This window comes from Columba livia, chromosome 6, assembly GCF_036013475.1.
Source record: "Columba livia isolate bColLiv1 breed racing homer chromosome 6, bColLiv1.pat.W.v2, whole genome shotgun sequence".
In the NCBI taxonomy this organism is placed as follows: domain Eukaryota; kingdom Metazoa; phylum Chordata; class Aves; order Columbiformes; family Columbidae; genus Columba; species Columba livia.
The window spans coordinates 22,967,015-22,991,072 of NC_088607.1; positions in this window are offsets into that span (position 1 = coordinate 22,967,015).

A 24,058-nucleotide genomic window follows, 5' to 3' on the forward strand; every position below is an offset into this window, starting at 1 on the left:
TCTATGAGAGATGTGCTAAAAGGCAGCTGCATCTGGGGAAGAGCTAACATGAGCAGGAAACAAAATTATGAAGAGCAGGTGTTAAACAGTAAGGTATCACACAGAAGTACAGGAAGGTGGACATCTCTCCTGGATGAAGAGCCCAACTCATTTATCTTTTTCCCTTCACCCATGTCTTGCCTGTTTGTGTGATCCTTTCCCACAACCAAGAAAGAGGTGGGGGTTCACGAAACACAAGGTGCCTGGGATGCAGTTGACTGGAGAAATGCAGTGAAGTGTCTGTGGCACAAGACTGAGGATAAGACCATTTCCTTCCTTGATGGATCACTCATGCTTGCTATCCCTCTCTCTCCATGTACTCTTAGGGAGTTAGCTGCTGTGTCTTTATCCAAACTGAGCTCTGCAAAACCCAGCACAAGCAGCTTTATACAAACCACTGTCTTGTTTTGTGCATGCATCATCGAGCTCTGCTTTCAACACAGCCCACTTTCTTTCCACAGAGCTCTTAGTCCCCTTCAGTTTCAAGTGGAGACAATGATCAGCACTCTTCTCTGCTTATGCTCTGAGGATGTCTCCAGACTTGCAAGCCTCTTCAACCCCCACAAAGAGCCTTTGAGCAGTCCTTCCTCAGAGTTCACACCACCTATTTAATTGTTAACTCCTCTCACCTGTATGTGGGACACATCTACATTAGTACGTGCTCATTATTTTATTATTTGCTTTCCTCTTCTGCTCATAACTTTCAAAATGGTTTCTGAAAGATTTGGCATCTCTGTTCCCTGTGTACCTTTTGTGATGCTCAAACACGCAAAAATCCCCTTGTAAGAGTCAGGAATGTTTTCACAATCATTCTGCCTGCCTGATGAGGCTGTTGGGAAACAACTCAATTACAGTGTGCAAAAGTGCTCTGTAAGAGCAAGCAACTCCCCAGCTTTCTCTAACGTGTTAACAGGTCTGCTATAACTGTAAAAGGGAAAAAGCTTGACAGGAAAGGCAGACATGACCAGTTCCTTCCTTAGACAGCCTCGCTGACTGCAGCTCTGTCACTCTCAGCCAGCAAAGGCAATGGGGAAGGGAATTCAGGGGAAGTAGACTGGGGCACTGCGCTGCACAATTCCTGCTCAGCTTACATGTTGCAGAACGAGACATAAGCCCAGGCAAGTCAGAGCATCACTCAGGCCTGTGAACAGCAACTGAGTGTCACCGAAGTCCAAAAGCAGCCATAGGCAGGTCTGTAGTGGTCACAGAATCACCTGCATGGTGTGGTGTGGGGACGTCCCAGATTAATTCCTAGCTCATGAGACTTACCAAAGCAGCCTATGCAGGCTGATAAAGGCATGCTTCTGTTTCTCTCCTTGTTCTTGCTCACTTTTGCTGGCTCATTATGTCAATAATACAGTGTAACAGCAATTAATCTTTCCAAGCATACTTTTCTACTATTTTTTTTATGAAGTAGAAAAAAAAAAGCATGTCCCAACTGTAACTTATTATACCTCACTCCAGAAAAAATCTGAATGAGTCCAGAAAGCCACAGATTAGCTACAAAATTCAGCCCATCAAATATCTATTGTTTCTCCTACCAACAGACAACAGATGGGCTTCTGTTATTTTGTGCTGGTTTTAACCAGCTGCTAGAAAACAGCCCTGTGATGAAGAATGGGCTTCTGGGTTGCGATTCTCAAAGGCATCTGAGACAGTCAGGCATTTCATTTTCTTTCAGGTTTGGGGGGAGTTCAGTGCAGGAACATGCATTTGTGAGAGCAGCTACAGGGAAGGTGGCCCTGTGCCCCTCATGTTCTGAGATGCTGTCCTTGAGATGTCCCTTGAGTTCTTAGATCCTGGATTCTTGACTGAAATGCAAGATCAGACATCCAGAGAACTAAGGATTCATTCAGGCTCTGCTACCAATTTCCTCCACAACCTTGAGAAGTGCTACCCCTCCCACCAATGTCTGCACACCTGTACCATGGGAAATATATAAATTTCCTAAGCGTGAAGGAGGTGGGATTGAATTAATGAGTCTGTGAAATGCTGTGTGAAAAAATCAGTTATGTAGGACCCTTTCAGAAAAAGGGTATACGGTTGCTACATCACAGAAAAAGTCTCCGTAATAGAGTGGTAATCATTAAAAATATAACACAGCAGCTAGGTTTTAAGAAGAAAATGGATTTTAGCCAAGAAAGAAAAACCTGTACTAACCATTTCGCAAATATTTGTGGCTTGCACTTTAAGACCTACTTAAATGAAGGGTTCGCTGAACACCTCTGGACAAAGCTGATGTCTAAGATAGAGCTAACAACATATTAAGAAATTTCGGAAAAGGAGAGGCAGCTCTCCTGGTGTTGGCACTCCCTTGCAAACTCCTAAGGAGCATACAGAGACAATTACATTATTTTTCCCAATAAAAGTGTTTTATCTCTGACTGTACAGGAGCTAGTTCACTACTGGACACTCACACACTCCGAGCTCTCTGTGTGTCCGAACTGAATAACTGTCTTATTAAAGGATTTCTAAATCATAATTTAAAGCTTATACTATTACAGGGTTCTTCAAAGCTATATCTTTCAATAACCCATAATCTTACAGTTATGGGACAAACTGGTGTATCTTCATGAGTAACTTGGTACAGCCAAGTGCCCTCTACATTGCTAACATTCTCTCTCAGGAATATGGAATTAAAATACCCTGCGTCCCTCATTTCTGTTTTGTTTCCTTGTATAAAGAGCACAAATATATGAACAGGGCTTCAGTGGTATGAGAAATATTTCTTAACCAGCTGGTGATGAGCACCAGTGGTCCTGCTGATAACTCAGAACCAGAGTTCCCCCTCTGTTTCAAATGACCTGAGTCACTCAGTCCCAAAGACCTAGACTTCGATATTGTCTTGACATACCCATATATACAGTGCACCTGTAAAAGAAATAGATTTCATTCAGATTTGGAAACCCAAAAGGGAACATTCTGCATAGTTATTTGGTTAGCTAATCCAGGCAAATGAAAAATTTGCCTGAAGGAACGTGTCAGCAGTTTGCTGAACAAAGGCTGCTTGTGTTCCAGATGAATTTCCAGCCTTTTTCTGGTTAACCCCCTAACAAGCACTCCATGGTTGACTGTAGACGGTAAAACAGGTTCTGACTATGATGGTTCATCATTATTCCAGTTGTTAGATTCCCAGATCTATGTCAGAGCTGAGAACACTCAGTATGTAATTGGATTTTCCTTTTACCAAAGCTTGGTGTTTATTTGACCAGAAAACAGTCACTAAAGGTCAATTTCATGAGTATGAGCAAAAAAACCCCTTGAATCTTGTATAACTCACTGTTATATAACAATTTTGTGGCTGAAATCATAATGGTGATTTGCTATTTTTATTGCCACATGACAGATGCCAATCCAGCTGCCCTGTTCTCCCTCCAGGCGCAGCCTCCCTTCCCCCAGTGCCACCAGGAGGAGATGAGACATACAAAGGAGCTGAATATTGTAGGAAAACAATCTGCTGTGAGCCAGATACTTTTGTCCCCCAAGTCTGCATAGCACTATGTGAGTGAGAGGTACCTAGATACTGTCTTTGTACCAGCAGCGCAAAGTTGCAGAAGCAGCTCTGACCTCTCCTGCACTTGAATAATTCCTTTCTGCATATAAAAAGAAACACAGAATGAGTCAGAAATTGGGAGAGAGAACATGGGAAAAGGAGGGTCATGTTTCAGAGCAGGAACAGGATGGGGACTGAACACAGCTCTGTAGACCTGAGCAGTTAGTGTAGCAGTCCCTGTCACACTGCTACACAAGCAGCACATGCTGCAATGTTTCCTGCAGCATTCAGCTAAAAGCCAGAAAGGTGCCCTGAAAGCATTTGAGTGAACAGTGGAATCATACTCACAAAGTTGTGAAAAGGAGCAAACCTTTAACCACTGCTTGTCAGTTATTCCAGCCTGCCTCGCCCTTCCTTGCTCAATGTGGCCTCAGCATTCTAGCAAGGAAATTTTAAAAAATCACATCCTCCTGTACTAACTATGATTATTGCAGCACACCAAAAGCTCAGGTCTAACCTTTTGCACTTTATTCTGTATAGAAGAAACCTTATTTGTAAATGACAAAATTTGGTTTTACTAACTCCTTGTGAACTTGGAAATGCAAACTTGTCTCAGTGGTTTTCTTCTGCCATACATTCACACTGGCTTATTGCAAAAGAGCAGGCAAGTGCTGAGCTGAGAACGTTGGTTTGCCATTGTCTGAATGGGTACAAAGTGCTGAGTTTTGCACAAAATAACTTTTTACTTCAAAGTTTCTCAGAAGATCCAAGTTGTTTGCACAGGTTTGCTATTCTAGGGTTGCTTACAAGTGCTGAACTGTAAGATCTACTTGCTATTACATGAAAGATCCTAAGTGCTAAGTGCTAGAGGGTTGTTAGGTTTTGGTTTGGTGGTGTGGGTTTTTTTTTTGTTTGGTTTGGTTTGGTTTTTTAATGGTACCAAGTATCAATTGTACAGAAATAAAATAACAATTAACCAACCCCCCCAAAGCCCCCATTAAAGCTAACAGCTTAATTAATTCTGGTTTGTTTCCCCACTTTCTTGCGGCAAATATAAGAACTGTAAACCAAAGTTATGACATTTCCATTTAAACTGCTAAACAGGGTATAAGTGGAATTACAATAATTACATGTTAAATCTTTAACTAACAATTTCTTAACTTAGCTACAATAAACTACATTAAAATCTTAGAAGTGATAGTATTCTTCTTCTAATGAAGAAAATTTCTCTCAATTGCCTCTCAACTGCGGGTAAATTCTGCTCTCATTTGCACTGTGTAAACAAAGTAGCTCCACTTAATTAAATTCCTGTGGTATCTTAATGAACCATAATTTGCTGCTTGAAAGAGCTGAACATATAGATCAGATGCAAATGACTCTTATTATTTCAAAGAAAGGCTCTCATCTGAAAAAAATGGAAGATCCAGTGCCCTACATACACTGTTATCAACAAGCACAAACTTTGTCTTCCTCATTTTTAACATCCTCCAACTAAAATAAGAAATAGAATAAGAATATACAGAGGAGAAGCTACATCCAAATAAAATGAGAAATAGAGTAGGAACATGCAGATAAGAAGTTACATGTTGGATCTTATGAACACAGGAGATACTGACAGAGGCAACAGCTTTTACAAGATCTGTGTGCTCTGCCCTAAGGCATTTCAATGCAATTCGGGCACTTAAATCCCCAAGATGCATATCAAAATATCACCTTTAAACAAGAAAAAATCAGCCTAAGAATCATTTACCTCAAGGATAATTACATTAACCAGTAAAGTTAGAACTGACATTAAAGAAGCAGAGCATTCCCATGCCAAAGTTCCTGGAATTCCTTTATAAAATTTTGAAATATTTTATTAAAGAGAATTTGAAGTTAATGACGGACAAGCATCTGCCTGTGAAGAAGCCTTATACACATGCTTTCAAAGAGATATTTTAGAATTATGGATGCTGAGCCAGTCCTTTTTGAGGGGATATGCAAAGACTATGGTCTTGTCTCACCGAAAAACCTGTCTCAGTATCTATAGTTTTATTCTTTCCTTTAGAAGCAGTTAACAATTTTGTATTTCCCAGAACTATAAAACCTGGGGCTTTTCCATCTAAGGATTCATGTATTCATGTTGTCAGCAAGAAATTGCTGCCTCTATGCTGTTTTCAATTACTTTACTGTTGGAATTAATTACTATGACATCTGCTTGCTCCAGTCTGTGTGATTCACTGAGTTCACTGTCTAGCAATTTGGTGGCCAAGCCGAGCAGCAAGTGTGTGAATGGGCATCAGGCTGTAACATTCACCCTTTGACTGCTTTTGTAGCTAAGTTACTTCTTTTCTACTCTCTCTTCTATGAGCCTCTTCTACTGGGAAGGAAGCCTCACCTCTTTTCATGGTCTCTCTCAAACCAAAGTGCTGTGCAGCTTCTGGTACCTTGCCTGCTTGGTGCATACATTTTCAGTATATGTTTCCCCATTGCTTTTTTTTTCATTGCACATTTTCATGGAGCAATGTTTGAAATACTGTGGTCTTTCAACAGTATTTGTAAAACACAGTTCATCCAGCTCCTACTGGGATGTGAGCTTGAATATGAGTCCTTCATATCAACCTCCTAGTTTACATCAAACTTCTACTGACTCCAAACATGCATCTACAAATGACAAAATGTTTGTCCTTCATTTTAAAAATATTTACAAGTGACAGTTAAGGAGGAAAGTGACCTACATATAAGGGTCTTCTTGGAAAAGTCTGCCATTTAGATAGCTGGTCTAGGACCATCCCTCCCTCACTGTACTGTGACATTAATAAAAGCTCTGTAGATGAATAGCTGGTTGAACTGCAACTGTACAACCTGCCTGACAGCCCCATCTGGCAGTGTCCATAACTGCCCATACCTTGGAAAACATAGGGATAACACTGGCTGCTACCAGCGGTGATACAGCACTGGTCAGTATGCTCAGAACTGTAAAGATTCTGTCACTGCTGGTGGCAGGTTCTGCTTTTAAAGTCATATGGCATTTAACTCATTTATCTTCAGCCTGTGGAGCAACTTCTGAGGACAGGCTGTGCACTCCTACTAGTACCCACCATCCAGGGCCACGTCCGTCACTTTGGTGCAGTGAAGCTGGCAGTCATAGTGTGCCTCTCCCTGGGGCAGAGGAAAATCTGGCCCTGCTTTTACAATCCCGTGCACCACAACTAGGTTAGTGAGTCATACTGGTGACTCACTGTGGTGTTGGTTGATTATAAGCACTTCAGTGGATGCCTGTTCTTGAAAAACATTGCTGCAGAGGCCAGGACTTCAGGAAACATGTTTATAAGAATGTTGATGGCTTTGAGTTTGAAATGGGATTTACAAAAAATTAACCAAAATCCACAGAAAAGCAGATTCATCCCTGTCAACTCACTCTCTGGCTCTACTGACCAATGCCCAAGAGAGAAAGACAGGTCACCAGTTCAAGTTTGCCATCTGCAGTTGGCAGAAGTTTGCACCATTACTTTATGATGACATGGCATTACCCTGCTGTAATATAGTGTATCATATGCTACATCAATCAGGAGCCGCATAATGACCACAGGGACCAGAATTCTCACCTCAAATGTTTTTAAAAATATTTTGCTTAGATTACGTTTTCAAAATACAGTATTTTGTGGGTCCTCTGATTTCCTATCTGAATCTATGTTTCAAGCCTTTTTCCAATAATCAGGAATGTAAAAATAAAACTGAGATTCTCCACTGGTCCGATACAGCAAGGTACCTCGAAATAATACAGCAACTGCAGGAAGTCTTGCCATGAAATTGTGAAATTCAGCAATAGTGACCAGCTGGAGGGTGGCTTGTGGCTCCCTCATCGTTAGCTCATAGGAGCATCCAGCCAGGCAAGGAGACTGAGTTACTACACAGACTCCTTTGGGTCCACTTTGTGACATGGTGTCTATGTAACCACTCAAATGTTTCCATAGTTTTACTAAACACAACCAGACTTTGAGCCTAAGCCAGCATTAACTCAAAATTCTTGCGTTTTTTGCTTTCTTTACTGTAACTTTCATAGTTTCTGAAATTACAGTCTGGTTTTCCCACTTTTATTGCTCCCTGGTTCTGTGCTGCTGGGGTGGAAGTGGGAGTGCGACATTGTTGGGCAGCTGATTTGGGGAATTCTTCAAATTCAGCCTCAGGAGGAAGACGCAACTTGTATGACTTGATTGTGGCTGATTTAACTGATTAATTTACTCCTTTCCCAGGAGTATGGTGCCTTGTAACTGGGTTTGGGAGCAGAACCTCTAACTTTCCTGAGCAAGTGAGAACGGTGACATGCTCAGAAGATAACCAAAAAAGGCAATCTGAGCAATGCGGTGAATTAGAAACTGAAATTCGCAGAGTAGTTCTGCTCTGACAGCTGTAGTCCACACTGCTGTCCACAAACTCTTCAAACTTGTGACAGACACATCACTTCCCCTGCAGACAACTTCCACTTATTAACAACAGGAAATTGTCTCTGAAAGAGACACGTGCTTTGCTTGGAGCACCAGCTTTGGCAGCCTGTAGGAAGGAACACTTCCTTTTAGTGCTCACAGATCTTCAATCTAGTACTCTGCCATCCTGGTTCTTCTCTGCTTAGACCACTGTATCTCCTCAAATAACCAGCACTAAGATAGATCCATTGCTGTGGAAAGAGAAAGTAAAAGCCTTCCAACCCATTAAAATGCAACACACAAATCAACGGTCCTTTGGAGCTACACCAAGCTTGCCTGAATTAGCCCGTAACAGTTTCTTTATCAGTGTGTCCTCTACTATACTGTTACTAAGGGTCTACTGCATCATTAACACATCTGTGTGCCAGGTCTGTTGCAATGTTGGCAGAGCATGGGTTCTTCTCAGTAACACATTGATGTCAAACCTACCAATGATGATGGTTTGGATGATAAAACTCAAGTCAAGCAAATTTGGCAAACTATCTTGGTAAATGTAACAGACCTGTACATGCGAGGAGACACGGTCCCTTAAAGGGCACGTTCCCTAAGCCTGAGCCCAAAGCTCTTTACTAACAGTGAAATAACAAAGAAATTAATTAGAAGCACCACCTACAATGCTGCTCATGGCCTAATGTTACACCTGACAGCTGCATTTCTCTTACAATAGCTTGTTTTAGCTGGGTGATTTATCTTGGCCAAGGTCTGATTCAGGCCACATGGAAAAGAAGAATTCTAAAAACTCTGTAACACTGCCAGCTCTTCCATAAAACAAAAGTGTTCTCAGGGGATGGGGAGGTTTTCAAATGTCTAGTGATTTGACCTCTTCTTCCCCATTTCTGTGAAAAGAAGTGACAGCCTGTGACTAAGAAGATCAATCATACAATGGTAATAACAAGAAACAGGCAATCTCCACTGTGAAAAGATATTGGGGCAATATTTGGAAATAAGTCATTGATGATCCAATATCTGTTCTCAAAAGAAATGATGGCTCTAAAGTGACAAGTAGGTTTTGGAACTGGAGAAAACTTAAATATGGACATGAACATAAGAGAAAAAAAAATCTTATCCATCCTCCATTGAGCTGTTTTATTGCCTCACCTCCTGGTTTTGCTTAGCTGTCATGGTTGTGAGAGCAAATATGGAAGAAGGCAACAAAATTTTCCCTAAATACAACCACTCTGCACTACCTACGTTGCTCACTACATTGTAGCCACTCTACAGTAAATTATTTTTACCCTGACTGTGTGGCTGCTCTAATGTCAGTGACAGTGCTGGCACTTCTCCATCTGTTGCAGCATTAGCAGCCCAACTCGACGGTATTTATATTCAGGAGTTTCTACAACTTTATCCTCTAGATTTGTATGGCTGTGTAAGCAAACTGCTAAAAATAAACTGTTTCTACTCTACCACAGTCAAGAGGTGATAAATAAGAATTTGAGGAGAAGTTCCTAAAACTGCCAGGGTTATACGGTATCATGATGAAGTATAAACATTGCAGGGTTTGGTGTGGGTTTTCTTTGGTGGGTTTTTGGTGTTGTTTTGTTTGTTTGTTTTTTTTGTGGTTTGTTTGTTGTTGTTGTTGTTTTCCCTAACTAAAACAGTTTAGAATGCATAAACCCTAGTTCAGAAATGCATTTAAGCAGATTTTTCACTTCCAGGACATGACTTCTAGGTAGGTCTGAAAAGGTGTGATCTCTTGAACGAAGACAGTATGCATTTTAATTACACAGTGCATTCATACCATACTGACTTGATTGTAAGGTAATCTCACATTTAAGATGATGTTTATTTTTGGAAGATCAGAAATTAAAAATGAAGAAGAAATTATTAACATTCACTTTGTTTTGCTGTTCCAGAGTCCTCCTGCCTCCGCAGGCCCTGTACTATGTACACAGGGGATCTTCCTGTCCATAGCCCCAACACAATTGCTTTCTCTCCCGATCAGGCTCTCCCAGGTTCCACAGAGCGGGTTAATCCAGCTCTCTGTGCCACCCTGCAGCTCCCCGGAGCTCTAGACTGAGCTGATGAAAACAGAGAAAGGGGAATGCAAAAGGGCCCCCCGACTATATAATAATGACTGAAGGAGGTCAGGCTATTTATATTCCACACTATCCTCTCCAACAGGGATTATAAAATCTATGTCTTCACAGGAATGGGAACAGGCTAAGCAAATAGGACAGTTTCCCCTTAATGCTCTCTCAACCTCTGTATATTATCAGTTTCATCCTGTGCGACTGCTGGGTATTTAGCAGTACCCCACCAGTCATGTAATTATGAACTGCACAAGGAGCTTCAGCTGACTCACTGTGCTACTGGAGTAGCATCTGCTCTTAAGTAGATCTCATTTGGGTTCATTACAGAAATCCATTCTGCTCCCAGGTAAGCCTTAAGCCTGCTAACAAGAACACACACAGCTTTGTTAAGAACAAATCATGTCAAACCATGCTTCTTGATGCAGGAGACCTACTGACCTTGCAAAGGAGAGATAATAGATCTATTTCCAGCACAATCCCATATGAAATTCTCATAAGGAAAACAGTGAAATACGGCCTAGAGAGACACTGCTATGGAGTGGTCCTACTATACGAAAAAGCATACATAAAGTAGTTACCTGTGTTCTGCTGGCAAATGGAGAAATCATTTAAGTCAGTGTCCACAGGCCTGGTACCAGCCAATGTTTTCATTCACAATTCGGATGACATATTGCAGATTACAGTTATAACGTCTGTCAAAGTGCAAAACTGGAGGGAATTGCAAGCACTCTGCAGAGCAGGACGAAATTTCAAAATTCTTTTGATTTGGATGAGAAAAAGTTTGAACGCAGAAAGACAAAATTCAAGCAAGAGAAGCTCAAAATACCACCCTCAAGAAGGAGGAATGGAAGAACACAAATTCAAAATGAAGAATAATTGCATCCTAGCAAAAGAGCAGTGAAGCATTTGGGCAAAATGTCACACACTGAATAGGGATCAATAATGTGATGGCTACAAAAAAGAGAAATCTCAGATTGTTCTAAATTATCAGTTTTGTTGTTGATTAGAAATGGAGGAGAAAATCCAATGCTTCTGAGTGCTGGTGAAGAGAAGTACGGTATTTCTTTAAAGACAAACAAAATAAAAATGTAGACAAAGTGGCTAAGTCCAGAGAAAAGCAACATGAATGATAAATCAACTAGAAAACATACCCTAAAAGGAAAAGTTTAAGAAAATGGGATGTTAGAGTCTGAAGAAGAGACAACTATGAAGGACCACAAGGAAACACAAAGGTAAAAGGCTTATAATAGATGAATGGATATTATAAAAAGAAGAGTGATTAACTTTTCTCCATCTTCAGCAGCTGGTAAACAAGAAGTAAATATGCAGAAGCTCAGAGTTAGTAGTAGCACTGCAATACCAAGGAAGAAACCTCTTTAAGATCTTAAAGATCTTAAACCTGCAGAGGTTTTAAGTCTCATTCAACAGAGGTTTGAGCACAAATGTGTCACAGGAATATGTAACTGTTTATATCTGTTTATAACTAGCACTACCTCAGTGAGGAGGTTACATGGCTTCTCAAAGTTCCCTTTCATTTTCACACTCCTGGGATCATTTTAGTCATTTAGGAAAATACAAGCACAGAAGTATATTGACTTCCCTAATGACTTCCCTAACATGAGACAGACTAGAAAGAGTCAAGCATGAACACAAATCATAAGACTTTAAATTCTCTGCTGTAAGCAATACCTCTTCTCTGTACTATGTGCATAGCTCTAAGCAAGGAGAAAATTGATATGCATTCTCAAAACTTCCAGAGAAAATCCCAGCTTCCTCCTCCTTTTTATACATTGCACATTAAGTGTTAAGACCTGTAACTTAATGTTACTGAACATCAGATAAACTGTGGGACAGTTATAGCAGTAATTCTAAATAGTCTCGCATTTAGTAGGGATTATGAGGCTGCCTTTGTCTGCCTAGGACATGTATTCCTTTGTGGTTCTTGTAAAGCTGTGAAAGAATATGCATGTCCTCTGTGTCAACATTCATAATTCAATCTGCCCTTTGTGAAGAGAAGAGCAATCACAGTAGTGACAACTGCTTTTAGCGGCTAAAGTCACTTGGTTTGTTCAGCCTGGAGAAAAGGAGATGGAGAGGAAACCTCATCATGGTCTACAGCTTCCTCACAAGGTGGGGAGGAGGGGCAGGCGCTGATTTCTTCTCTCTGGTGACCAATAACAGATGGCAGGAGGATGTGCCAGGGCAGGTTTAGGTTGGACATGAGGAAAAGGTTCTTCACCCAGAGGGAGGCGGACACTGGAACAGGCTCCCCAGGGAGGCAGTCACAGCCACAAGACTGGCAGCATTCAAGAAGCAATTGGACAATGCCCTTAGAGACATGGTGTGAATTTTGGGGTTGTCAGATGCAGGGACAGGAGTTGGACTCTATGATCCTTGTGGGTCCCTTCCAACTTGGGACGTTCTCTGATTCTATAATCCAGAGTCATACCTGAATGGAGGCAGCTCTTTGAATTCCTTTTCTGTCATCGGTAGCACAGCCTCTGCAGACCGTCCTGCATGATAGACAAGTAGCAGATTTCTTATCCTGGCACACTAAATGTTCTCCAGAGCAAACCAGAGAAACCTGTTATTTTAATTGTCAAAGAGTAGATATGGGTCAGGGTTTCATTGGATGTGGTTTTAAAAAACAGTTTGCCCATGACCCAGGACTGTTAAATATTTTCAAAACAGCAAGAATGGTGGCACAGAGGTTATAATTATTTGGCATGCAGAGCTCAAATTCTGATGAAGATCAGGTTAAAACCTAAGGCAATTTTGGAAAACTAGAAAAACAATTGGGGAAAAAAGAAAAACAATATACAAATCTCTTTTGGCAAATACAAGCAAATGAGCTTCCATGAGAAGATGGCACTGGCTGGGATACTACTGTCCTGGCAGCAGTTCTGCAGGAATAGATCTCAAGGTTCTAATCATTCAAAGAACATAAGTCAACAACATCATGCTGCTGTGAAAAATGCAGGCATTGTACTGAAGTGTCCACATTGGAGTATGGTCTGTACAACACATGAAATAATCCTGCTTTGCTATCCACTTAAGCACTTGTAAAGCCTCAGCTGAAACATGGGGTGCAGTTCTAGGTGTAAGAAAGAACATGGGCCAGTAAGAGACAGAAGGAGCCCAACTAATGCATTCAGGGGTTCAGGAAACATCGCTTGTGAGCAGAGATCAGATAGTGCATCCATCACAGAAAAAGGCAGAAGGGGGGATGCAATGCCATTCTTAAAGTACATGCAGAATGTAGAAATGTTTAAATGCCTGCGGTAGACAGGACATGAAGAAACGTATTTCAGTTGCAGTAAACATAATCCAAATCTTCGTTAGAAAAAAAATGATGAGGAGCATACACTCCCTCCATTATCAAAGGTTTTTTTAAAACAGGTGAAACAACGTCATAGATACGGTGAACCTGCCTTTGGACAGAGGGATGAACTTAAGGTTCCTTTGAATGTGATTTATTTTATAATTTATTGAAAGAAAGAGTAACACAGGACATTGTATTATAGGTGGTTCATTCCTGAGCTTAAGCCTACAAAAGAAAACAAAACTAAAAAAGTGATGTACAACCCTCTGCCCCTCAGACAACTTCCTTCTCACAAGACCATGCGGATGTGAATGTTATTGATTCCTGTTATGATATGCAAAAACATAAAAATACTAACATGGGAAAAAAGAACCTCAACCAAATCACCCTCTTCCTCTTTAATCTTTGTCACAAGTTCCTTCTGTCCAACTAAAAAAAAAAATACTATAATTTCTCTGGTTTATGCCTATTATGGAAATGGAGAAGCATTTGACACACTAACTGCAAATCTGTCTAACAAAAATTACTCCTTCCAGAAATTAATTCCTTGCCTAACATTATAATCCATTATGCCACCCAAAGCCTCTGTGAGACACACTACCTTCAGATACCCAGCAAACAGTTAAGGGTTTTAATTTCCTATGACTGCAGTTTATCTAATTTCCCTGTGCCTCGGTCCCTATTTTCTGGGAATACTGCAGGGTTAAAACCATGGCTGCTAAAGAAAAGTCACTAAAGAGAGACATTACAATATACTTAAAATAGTATTCTCCTCACCAGTACATCAAAAAACAGGGAAAGGGCTAGATAGTATATTGGCTGGAATGCATATCAGATGTTCCTATTACACACAGCTTTTAAAATTAAAAATATGTTAGCAGCATTTTATTTTAGTTTTATCTGGAAGATGCCTCCGGTAGCCATAAACTCTCAAAAGGACCTGAAAACCAGGAAAAGCACCACTCTTCTTTCTTTCATTTGGCAAAAAATGGCTGCTATAATTGCTAAAAGAACTTCAACAACTTGCAAAAGTTAAGAGATATTTAGATTCAATAAGCACATTTTCCACATGAGAACATCTGAAATTAAAGATCATTTTCAGAGCTTGAAGTATTACTATAATGAAGATCCTTATGGAAGCATTTGTATGTTAACTGAGGATTCAAAACAAGAAAAAAAACAAAGTATATATAAATCTCACCCAGACTCAGGGTTCAGGATCCTGGGACAAAGGGGCTGAACCACATTTACCGATAATAATCCTGCAAAGAGCGGCCTGCAGACAGAAGGAAACTGCTAAGCAACCAGCTTTACACAGTGCAAGCACTACAAATGTAGAAGAACATGGATTCTGACAGGGAACATGGACTGAAATCCTGCAGCCAGGGAGCTCTGGGGTGCTTGGCCAGACACGAGAGACCACCAGTGCAGACAGAGCTTCTACTGCTTAGAAAAATCGTCTGAAAAGACGGTTCTTCATTCAATTTGATGAAGACAGTTATGAGACACGAAGTACTGGAGTGTAATATGACAACTTTTGCACACCTTTCTTTATCTGAAATAATGGAATGAACTTTCCAATTTGCCTCTTCAGGTCAAAGTTGAATATACAAGAAAGAACATAGCATATGTTTGAAATTAAATTTAAGAACACTAATAGAGAAATTGCTGATCAGGAGTGGTTTTCTAAACAAGGCCTCCAAAGTAATAAAACAAAGAAAACCAGAGATGGTTACAGAGGACAGATCCAGCAACCTCAGTTCTGAGAACAGTGCCAAGAACAATACTGGGGACATTGACTCATGGGGAGCTGTTTAAATTCCCAAGTAAACTACTGCACATCTGCATTGTATCCTGGAGGAAAGCCAGACTTGGAGATTTTATCTTCTTCTTTTATGAAACTCTTTAAAGTGACTCTTGTGCAATCTCAGACAAAAACTGAACAGAGTTTAGGAAATACAGAGCTCCATTGGCTAAATTGGTTGAAATAAGCTGAAGGCAGGAAACTTGTTAAGCATGCCACCTGCATCCCACTAGGCCATTTGTGCCTCTTGAGATTCACTTTAATCCAAGTTCATTTGACAAAAGCAGGGAAAATTTGTTTCACCTGTACAGAAGTTCAAATCATAAAATTCAGATTTGTCTCAGACTTTTAAGAGCATACTTTAATTTGGACAGTGTACTCCCAAATGCCCCTTTCAATGCAGAAGTCTTTCTGAACAGTCTTAGCCTGAAACATCTTGTTTTTCAGTATATTACCAGTATCTGAGAACAAAGGACCATTACAAGGTGGTTTCTAATACTCACTGTAACAATGGCTACCATGAACACCCCATGCTTTTGCATACAGCAAGAAGTCTGTTATGGCCCAGTAAAAGAGGAACTGCGCTGTGAATAGGTTTTGTTGTAACATTTACACTGAAGACTTTTTTGTTTGCAAATATTTCATGAGTCACTTCTGATTTCCTCAGATGTAGTCATTGGGTCATATGAACATAGAACATTTTCACAAATACCTGAAACTTATTTGAATGAAATCTCACAAACGATTGTGCTTCTGTCTGTTACTGTACTTGCAATGTTGATTCAACAAACTCCATTTGAACTCTTCAAGACATTTTCTCTAGCATTCATATTGTTATAATCACATATTTACATTAAGCACTGCCAGAATTGCACTCAAGACACTTCAAACTATCACACTATGTTTAATACAGAAACCAGAAAGACTTGTATAATCAATACCGAGCTTTTAAAACTAGTAAAGAAAACAACTTGACAGCCTTATCCATATACTCATGATTTATGGGAGAATTATTTTCTTTCCTAGGTTAGGCTAAGTGTCTGAACATGTCCTTAAAATATGCAGCTTTGCCATGAATTGCATAAACAATTAACAGAAAAACAGACAACTGAAGCCAAATCTTGGAGGAAGACTATTTCCATGACAGAACAAACCAATATAATAAAGATTTAGTTCCACATCAATATCTGTAACCATGCCAGTATGGGGGAAGAAAGACAGAAGGCCCACAAAGCCATTCATTTTCTCCATTCCAAATATATTTTGGTTCTTACCACATGATTGTTTTTTAGGATATTAGAATCAAAATTTTAACAGATTAAACTACATCATCTGGTTCCTAGTCATCCCTCATTCTATTGATACATTGAAAGAATTCCCAAATAAGAGAAGCAAGATTTACCTTTGCAAAGCCTGCATTATTTCATCCTCTGAGAACACTAATCTTCCAGTGTTCCCTCTGTTTTAGCTACAGTTTCAAATAATTGTTAGGAATAAAGGTAAGGTTTTTTGGTATACAACACCTGGGGTTAACCTTGGAATATTTTTCAAGAGAAGAGCAATATCCACTAATTCTGATCCTCTTCAGCAGCATCAATTTTGAGAAGCAGCATTGTTTTTAAAATTCCCGTACTTTATATTAAAGTAAACTCAGAAGTTGCAGATGCTGCTTACCTCCTAACAGTGCTACTACTAGTTTGATCAGGCACCCCTCTTTTTGAGATCTCATTTTTCATATATATTATAAGCAGAACACAGGTCCAAGACAGGCCTCTCTCCAAAGTTAACACAGAACATACAGAAGGTTGGTTTGCAATCACAGCAATTGTCTACATTTCCTAACTGTATTTCCTAACAGCTTGTGATCCACTAGGCCAACCGGATCAGTCATGGGCTTGCCTTTACCAATAAACTTAGGGTGCCATATGATTCTTTTGTTTGATTTTACTATATTAACCGTTTTCTGAATTATTTGTAAGGATATCTTCCCTCTTAATGCTTGTCATAATTTGTATTTCAGTTTACTGATTTCATTTGTGGAAGACTTCTGTGTGACTTCAGCGAATTTTCAAATCTCACCATGTAGCCAAAATAATTCTTTGGAATGGAAAGGGGAAAATGTTTTTTGAAACTTCTGTATTTTGCTTCAATTCCATTTAAAAGAATTTAAAGTAATTGAAACCAAGCAAGCACGGACACAGGATCAAATACTACCGTGACATACCAGAGCAATGCCTTTTTGAAACAGCACAGGCAGCAAATAAATCAGGCATCAATGCCATAGAAGTGGGCTACTAGAAAAGACAGGCCAGATGGGAAAAACCTGAAACAAAATCACGAAGTTCATTAAGGACTGTGGATATATCAGTCAAAATCTGAGGTGTAAATTTAAAGAAAAGATAAAATACAATTAGGTTTGCGGATAACGGTCATTAGCAAACTGTAAATAACAGAAGAAGAGAGACTGCAATGTATGGTATGCAGCATCTATGCAGAGGAAATGAATAAAGATGACCCTACAAGGCTGACAGTCATATTCAGTTTTAAAAGGTACTTAAGTCACGTCCTACTTTGTTTGGAAATGCAGTCCACACTTATGTAAAACAAGACAGACTTAGCGTCAAGTCATGATTGCATAACCTGATTTACAATAGCGTAAATAAAGGAAGCAGCATGAAAAATATGTTGCAAATCTGACTGATGTTAGACATTCCTCTTGCTCATGCTATTGCAAGCATTTTGCTGCTGTGTTGATCAATAAACTTGCATAGGGACAGATGTGTCTAAGAATTGTTTCTTGCTATCAAAAATACTGAATGTGCAAACCAAGCTTAATTCTTGTGAGGAAGGAGTCATATGGGTAATGAGACAACTAACAGAGTTGTAAGCAGATGGACTATACTCTTCTGTGGATCCAAGTTCAGATAAGGTGACAACTGAGAAGAAGCATTATGGTATGTTCTTCTCAGGATATATACTCACATGCTTCAGGAGAGCTGTGCTATTTCCTATATGTTTGAAATGTCAAGAAGCACTATGAAAGGGAACCTTATTCTTCAGATCCTGAGTTTGGTACAATTCAATTAATTAATGTTTCACTCATGTAAAACTTGGATTTTGAATTCTTTGATAATTGGATGGAAAATAGTCAATCCTTGCTCTGGCACCTGTGCTATCAAGAGGCACAACTCTATACACCTTGATGATTTTTATCACCACTTTCCCAACGAACATGGGGAAGGTTGCTTACTAAGTTGTACTTGCAAGGTATTACATTCAATTTTCTTATCCAGAACTGGCATGTCATGAAGTCTATTGGCAAAATAGTTCCAGTTGAAGATCTGATTTACATATCTCTTGACACCAATAGAAACACTGGTACTAAAAGATACTTCACAGAAGACCCTCACTACACATTTAAACATCTATGAAACATCAAAAGAAACTCATGAAAGGATATAATCTAAATACTTTTCTTCTTCTTCCCCCTATTCATGTTACTGAGTTTAGGAACTTAATTCTGCATCTTTGGTATATAATAAATGCAAATGTAGATTTTAGCATGTGCATTCAACAACAAAAATCTGCCCCTTGAAAGTTTTTGGGTAGGTAAACCTCACACATCTGCATGACTGCAAGTGTCAAAATCTATTTGTGCATGTCAGCAACAATAAAATAATCCTACAGATCAGCTCCTAATAAGGACAGTAAAGCATACAGGCTTCCAGTACTGTTCAAGAGAAGAGACAAGTCTGTTGCATGGACAGAACACAGAGCTCCAAGCAATACAGGAATTCATTATGCTTAATTCTGTCAGTAAGACCCTTTCTGGGGTGTCAAATAAGTGTTGTAAGTTTAATTAGCATGTATGATTCTCAGAAAGTAAGGATTTTTAACATATATAAATCCTGTGGTGTTCCAGGTGAAGAAAAGCTAATGAAATGCACTAGTTTAGGAGCGCCTGATCATTACGCCTCCCTGAGAGCTGCCAGAGGATCAGTACTATGTGCACCCTAGAAGTACAACTGCAAGACATGCAGATTTTAACTTTGCAAAATTTCAGATGAAAAGAAATTTTAGGTTGTATTAGAAAGTGTTACCGATGACAAGTGACTAGGAATTTATTATATTTCTGGACTAGTAGAAGCCTTTGTGTGGGTACTACTATGCCAGAATGGAAGAGGGTTAAGGATAGTAATATATTTTCTTTTGCTCACAAAATTACCATGTGTTCAATCTGCAAAGTATTCATAACAAAAATTTCTGTAATAAACTAGGCCAGAGACAGGGATTTTCTAAAGAACGTAAGAAAGTGGTATGATAAATCTCATTGAACTCCAGCTCATTCAGTAGCTCACTTGAACTAAGCATAAAGGATTAACACAAGAAGTGTGACAACTTTATCTTCTGAACCTGTAGCTTTAACTGCATAATTTGCACACAGGCTGAACAGCCTTTCACATGAAATATGTGGGATTTGTGAAATAACAGTCAGGGAGAAATATAAAGTAAACACTATTCACTGATCCTGGTTTAAAGAACATTAGTCCAGCTTTTTATTTGATAGAGATATTAATCATAGGAAGGAAATCCTTATCAGCATGAGAAGGAGGAGTATCTTTATCAGCCAAACTGCAAACACAATATCCTGTTCTTGTATCTTCCTCATTAAAACTAACACCTCCAGAGAAGTGGAAGTCTGATTCAGAATTTCTACAGATTTCTAATGACTAAAGAAGTCAGGAAATGGGAATGGTGATACAAAAAGTAACTACTTTTCATCTTCCTAAGGACCGTGAGCCAGCAATGTGCCCTTGAGGCCAGGAAGGCCAGTGGTATTCTGGGGTGCATTAGGAAAAGTGTGACCAGCAGGTCGAGGGAGGTTGTCGTCCCCCTCTGCTCTGCCCTGGAGAGGCCACATCTGCAGTACCGTGTCCAGTTCTGGGCTCCCCAGTTTAGGAAGGACAAGGAATTACTGGAGGGAGTCCAGCGGTGGGCTACAGAGATGACTAGGGGTCTGGAGCATCTTTCTTATAAAGAGAGACTGAGAGAGCTGGGTCCGTTCAGGCTGCAGAAGAGAAGGCTGAGAGGGGACCTTATTTATGCTTATAAATATCTTGAGGGTGGGTGTCAAGAGGATGGAACCAGACTTCTTCCAGTGGTGCCCAATGATAGGGTGAGGGGCAACGGGCACAGGCTGAAGCACAGGAGGTTCCATCTGAATATGAGGAGAAGCTTCTTTATTTTGAGGGTGCCAGAGCACTGGAACAGGCTGCCCAGAGAGGTTGTGGAGTCTCCTTCTCTGGAGACATTCAAAATCTGCCTGGACACATTCCTGTGCGATCTGCTCTGGGTGAACCTGCTTTAGCAGGTGGGTTTGACTAGATGATCTCCAGAGGTCTCTTCCAACCCAGCCCTCCTGTGATTCTGTGAATGCAGTTCTCCACTTGAGTGAATACAGTACTTCACTGTGGAACAATGCATGGGATGTGTGTCACTGCAATGTATATATTCATGTTACCGCTCCCCACCCACTAAGTGGCAGTTACTGCAGAAAATACAGAGCCAGATGGGAATCTACACCCACTCTTACTATATTTTCTTTAGCTACACTACTCTTTAATATTAAAAATGTAGACAGAATAATATACAGCAGAACACTGAAAGAAAAGGGAAATGGGCCTCAGTGAGTGGTACCAGAAGCACTATTTTGACCAGTGAAGAAAGCAAATAGGTTTCAAATTATGTTTAGCTTCATTGTGACAAAAATCATAAAGATTCTGAAAGTTAGTACTCAACTTCCATGGTCCGAAAGCTCTGCGTGTTTATCCAGACTTGAGACTGATGCTGGTTTTGTCAAAATTGAATTTGTCAAAATTCTTCCTCCCAACAGGCACCAAGCATACCTCTTTACTCTTTCTAGCAGGCACTAGCATCTCCATTGTACCTGTTCTAGTCCAGTAGGATACATCTGCTTTCTTCCAACATGCCCATCTCACTCCCTACTGACTTTGAGAAGTCTTTGTGCATGTAGAGCAGAGGAAAACTGCTCAGTTTAGATATCCTAATTATCCTTGTATTACCCTTGCGAGGTGCCTGGAGAAATATATTCTCACAGAAAAGCATCTTGGAGTTCATTTAATATTCCCTATTAGTACTCAAACTAGCTATGCCCTTAATGCCTAAAAAAATGTAGCCTTCAGTCATCTACATTTCAAGGGCAAGAGAAAGACTAGCAGGTCATTAGCCTTTTCTCCTTCCCTTGCAAGACATATTAAAATGAAAATGAGTGACTGATAGCAGAAGAATTGTTGAAATCATTCTGTCCCTTTGGATACTTGGTATGTGAGACATGTTTGTTAAATGAACTTTGTAAAGGTTTAAGGGTATAATGATAGGGATTTATGCGCAGGAAGAAGTTCTTTACCCATCTTTCCAGCTTGGTGGCAGGAATTGCACAGAAGTTGGTGGTTTTGGTGGTGGTAGCTTGGGGAGAGAGGGGGGGCGGTGTTTTGGTTTGGTTTTTTTCTGACTCACATCTATCATCATAAACAAGAAAATGAAGACATTTGTAATATTCTTAAAACATAGGCCTTGGTTACTTTAACATCTGAATTCTGTGGTAGTCCTTATTCCAAATAGTCAAAATTATGGATTTGTTCATCATTTCACAGTGATCAGATAGATACACTGTCTCCACTACCAGCTGCTGAACTTTGCGTTCCACACAGGAAGCTGTTTGCGCTAACAGGGCTCTTTTTTAGGACACTTTAACTTAAACTGAACAACATTTTGCTTGAAAGACACAGGACCTGTAAAACATGTGACAGGGAAAAAATAAAATTATCAGTACTGACAGATCCTGGTTAAAAGAACAATAGTCCAGCCTTTTGTCTGGTGGAGGTATTAATTCTAGGGATTGATAGATAATGGCAGACAATATTGCTGAAGCTGAGAAGCAGCAAATGGGACAGCTGCTGTTAAGTATACTTACATTTTTTTAAAAAGCCTGAAGTTTCATTTCTCAAATGTTGTGCTCTCCAAACAACCAGCATATAAATATATTTTTAGCAGCCAGTAAACATTCCAGCTAGAATACCAATACCAGTTATTAGTGGAAAGCAAGTACCTCCTGATTTATTCTAGCGTCTCAAATGAAGGAACTGAGTTAATATACTGAACAAACACAAAACCCTAGTCTCCACAGAAATGAACACCATATCCAATACACACCTCCTTAAATCTTTTAGGCAGGTAGATGTGTATGAGCAATGTTCATTTTAAGAGAACAGAGTTATATAGAAATTGACTTGGCAGCTGATGGAAATGATTTGGTAAACATTTCTAGTACTGCCATTTATTTCTCTTTCCAAATTTCATTTTTATGACGTCAGTCTAGTGAGCTGAACTTTCCATCCCTCAGTTTCTCATTTGCTGTCCTATCAAATAATGGTATATTAGTTCAATTGTGCATTACTTCATATGCATTTATAAAATGCTTAAACAAAAGAATTATATTCTATTGTAGGCATTTGAAGGACCAAACTCAGAAAATATGTATAGATTGCAGCAGCTTTCAAAAATTACCTAAAAACCCCAGCAAACTTAAGTGCCAACTCAAGAATCTTTACAAGGAGTGAACTGAAGCACCCACATTGAACAAACAAACTCAAAAACAACCAGCACTTGTAATGTACTCAGGGTAACTCCATACACTTTATGGACCTGAATCACCTGTTAGAACAGCACCTGAGTTTCGCTGGCTTTTTTATTCTAAGTATAGACCACACATATTGAGGTACCTTATGTAATCTTTTGACTCCATTAGAGACAGCAGGCATGCGAGGCAATGCAATGTTCCAAATGCTGTGGGAGAACTGTATACTTTGGACTGACAGGACACTATTTCAAACTTCATGAAAAAACAAATCTGTTCCAATCAGTAAGTATTAACCGTTCCTGTAACATCTTGTTTGTACAAACTGGAACACATTAAGTGCTGTGAAAGAATGTGGAGTATGCAACAACATGAAAATACAAATATTTATCATTTACTTTAAATTATAAACCACAAAGTTTCCAAGAAAAGGCTGATATGGAAGTCAGAGAAATATGGACATCTAAAAAGGTCTTAATTTCAAGGGGGGTTATTGTTCTTCACCAGTTTTTCCAAAACCAAAGGCTGTTTACCTCAAGATTCTCTGAAAGAGCCAAATAATGGACAAGGGGATTGATCACTATGCAGCCATTAAAAATTGAAATAAAGAAACCAAACACATCATGCACAGTCACACACAAAGCCCTCAGGACACTTCAATGCTCACATGATTTCACTAAAGATACCTATAAGTAGAGCCCTGGGACGGAACTCACAAGACCTGAGATTTGCACCCTATTTTCCTGCTGCAGCTAAACCATTTATTATACTATCCAGACTAGCAGGCAGCGTTGCTTACAAAGGTAGTGAGAACTGCAAGGGAGTGACCTGGTGACAGGCTGAAGCTCCCTGAGCTGATCACAGTCTCATACATCTATCTTCACTATTTGAATGACTGTGGTGTCATGACAGGTTTTTGAATCAGTACACATATAAGGCAGCTATATCATATAGCAGTGTTAAAGGCATGAGCAATGTACAGCTGGTATCCCACACGAATGTAGTATGTTTATCAGCGTTCTTAGTCTGGACCATGTGTTACGGAAACTTAAATTAAAGCTGTTCAGGAGAACTTTAAGACTTTGCATGGAGACTTTTTCTTAGGTTGCCGAGCAGGGTCAGTTTTGGCACAGGTAAAGAGATGGCAGTTGCCTGGAGCCGCTGATTGCTGGGGCACAACTGGACATAAGAAACAACCATAGCTGCAAGTAATCAGATGTGCCCCTGTGGTTGCCTCTGGAAGA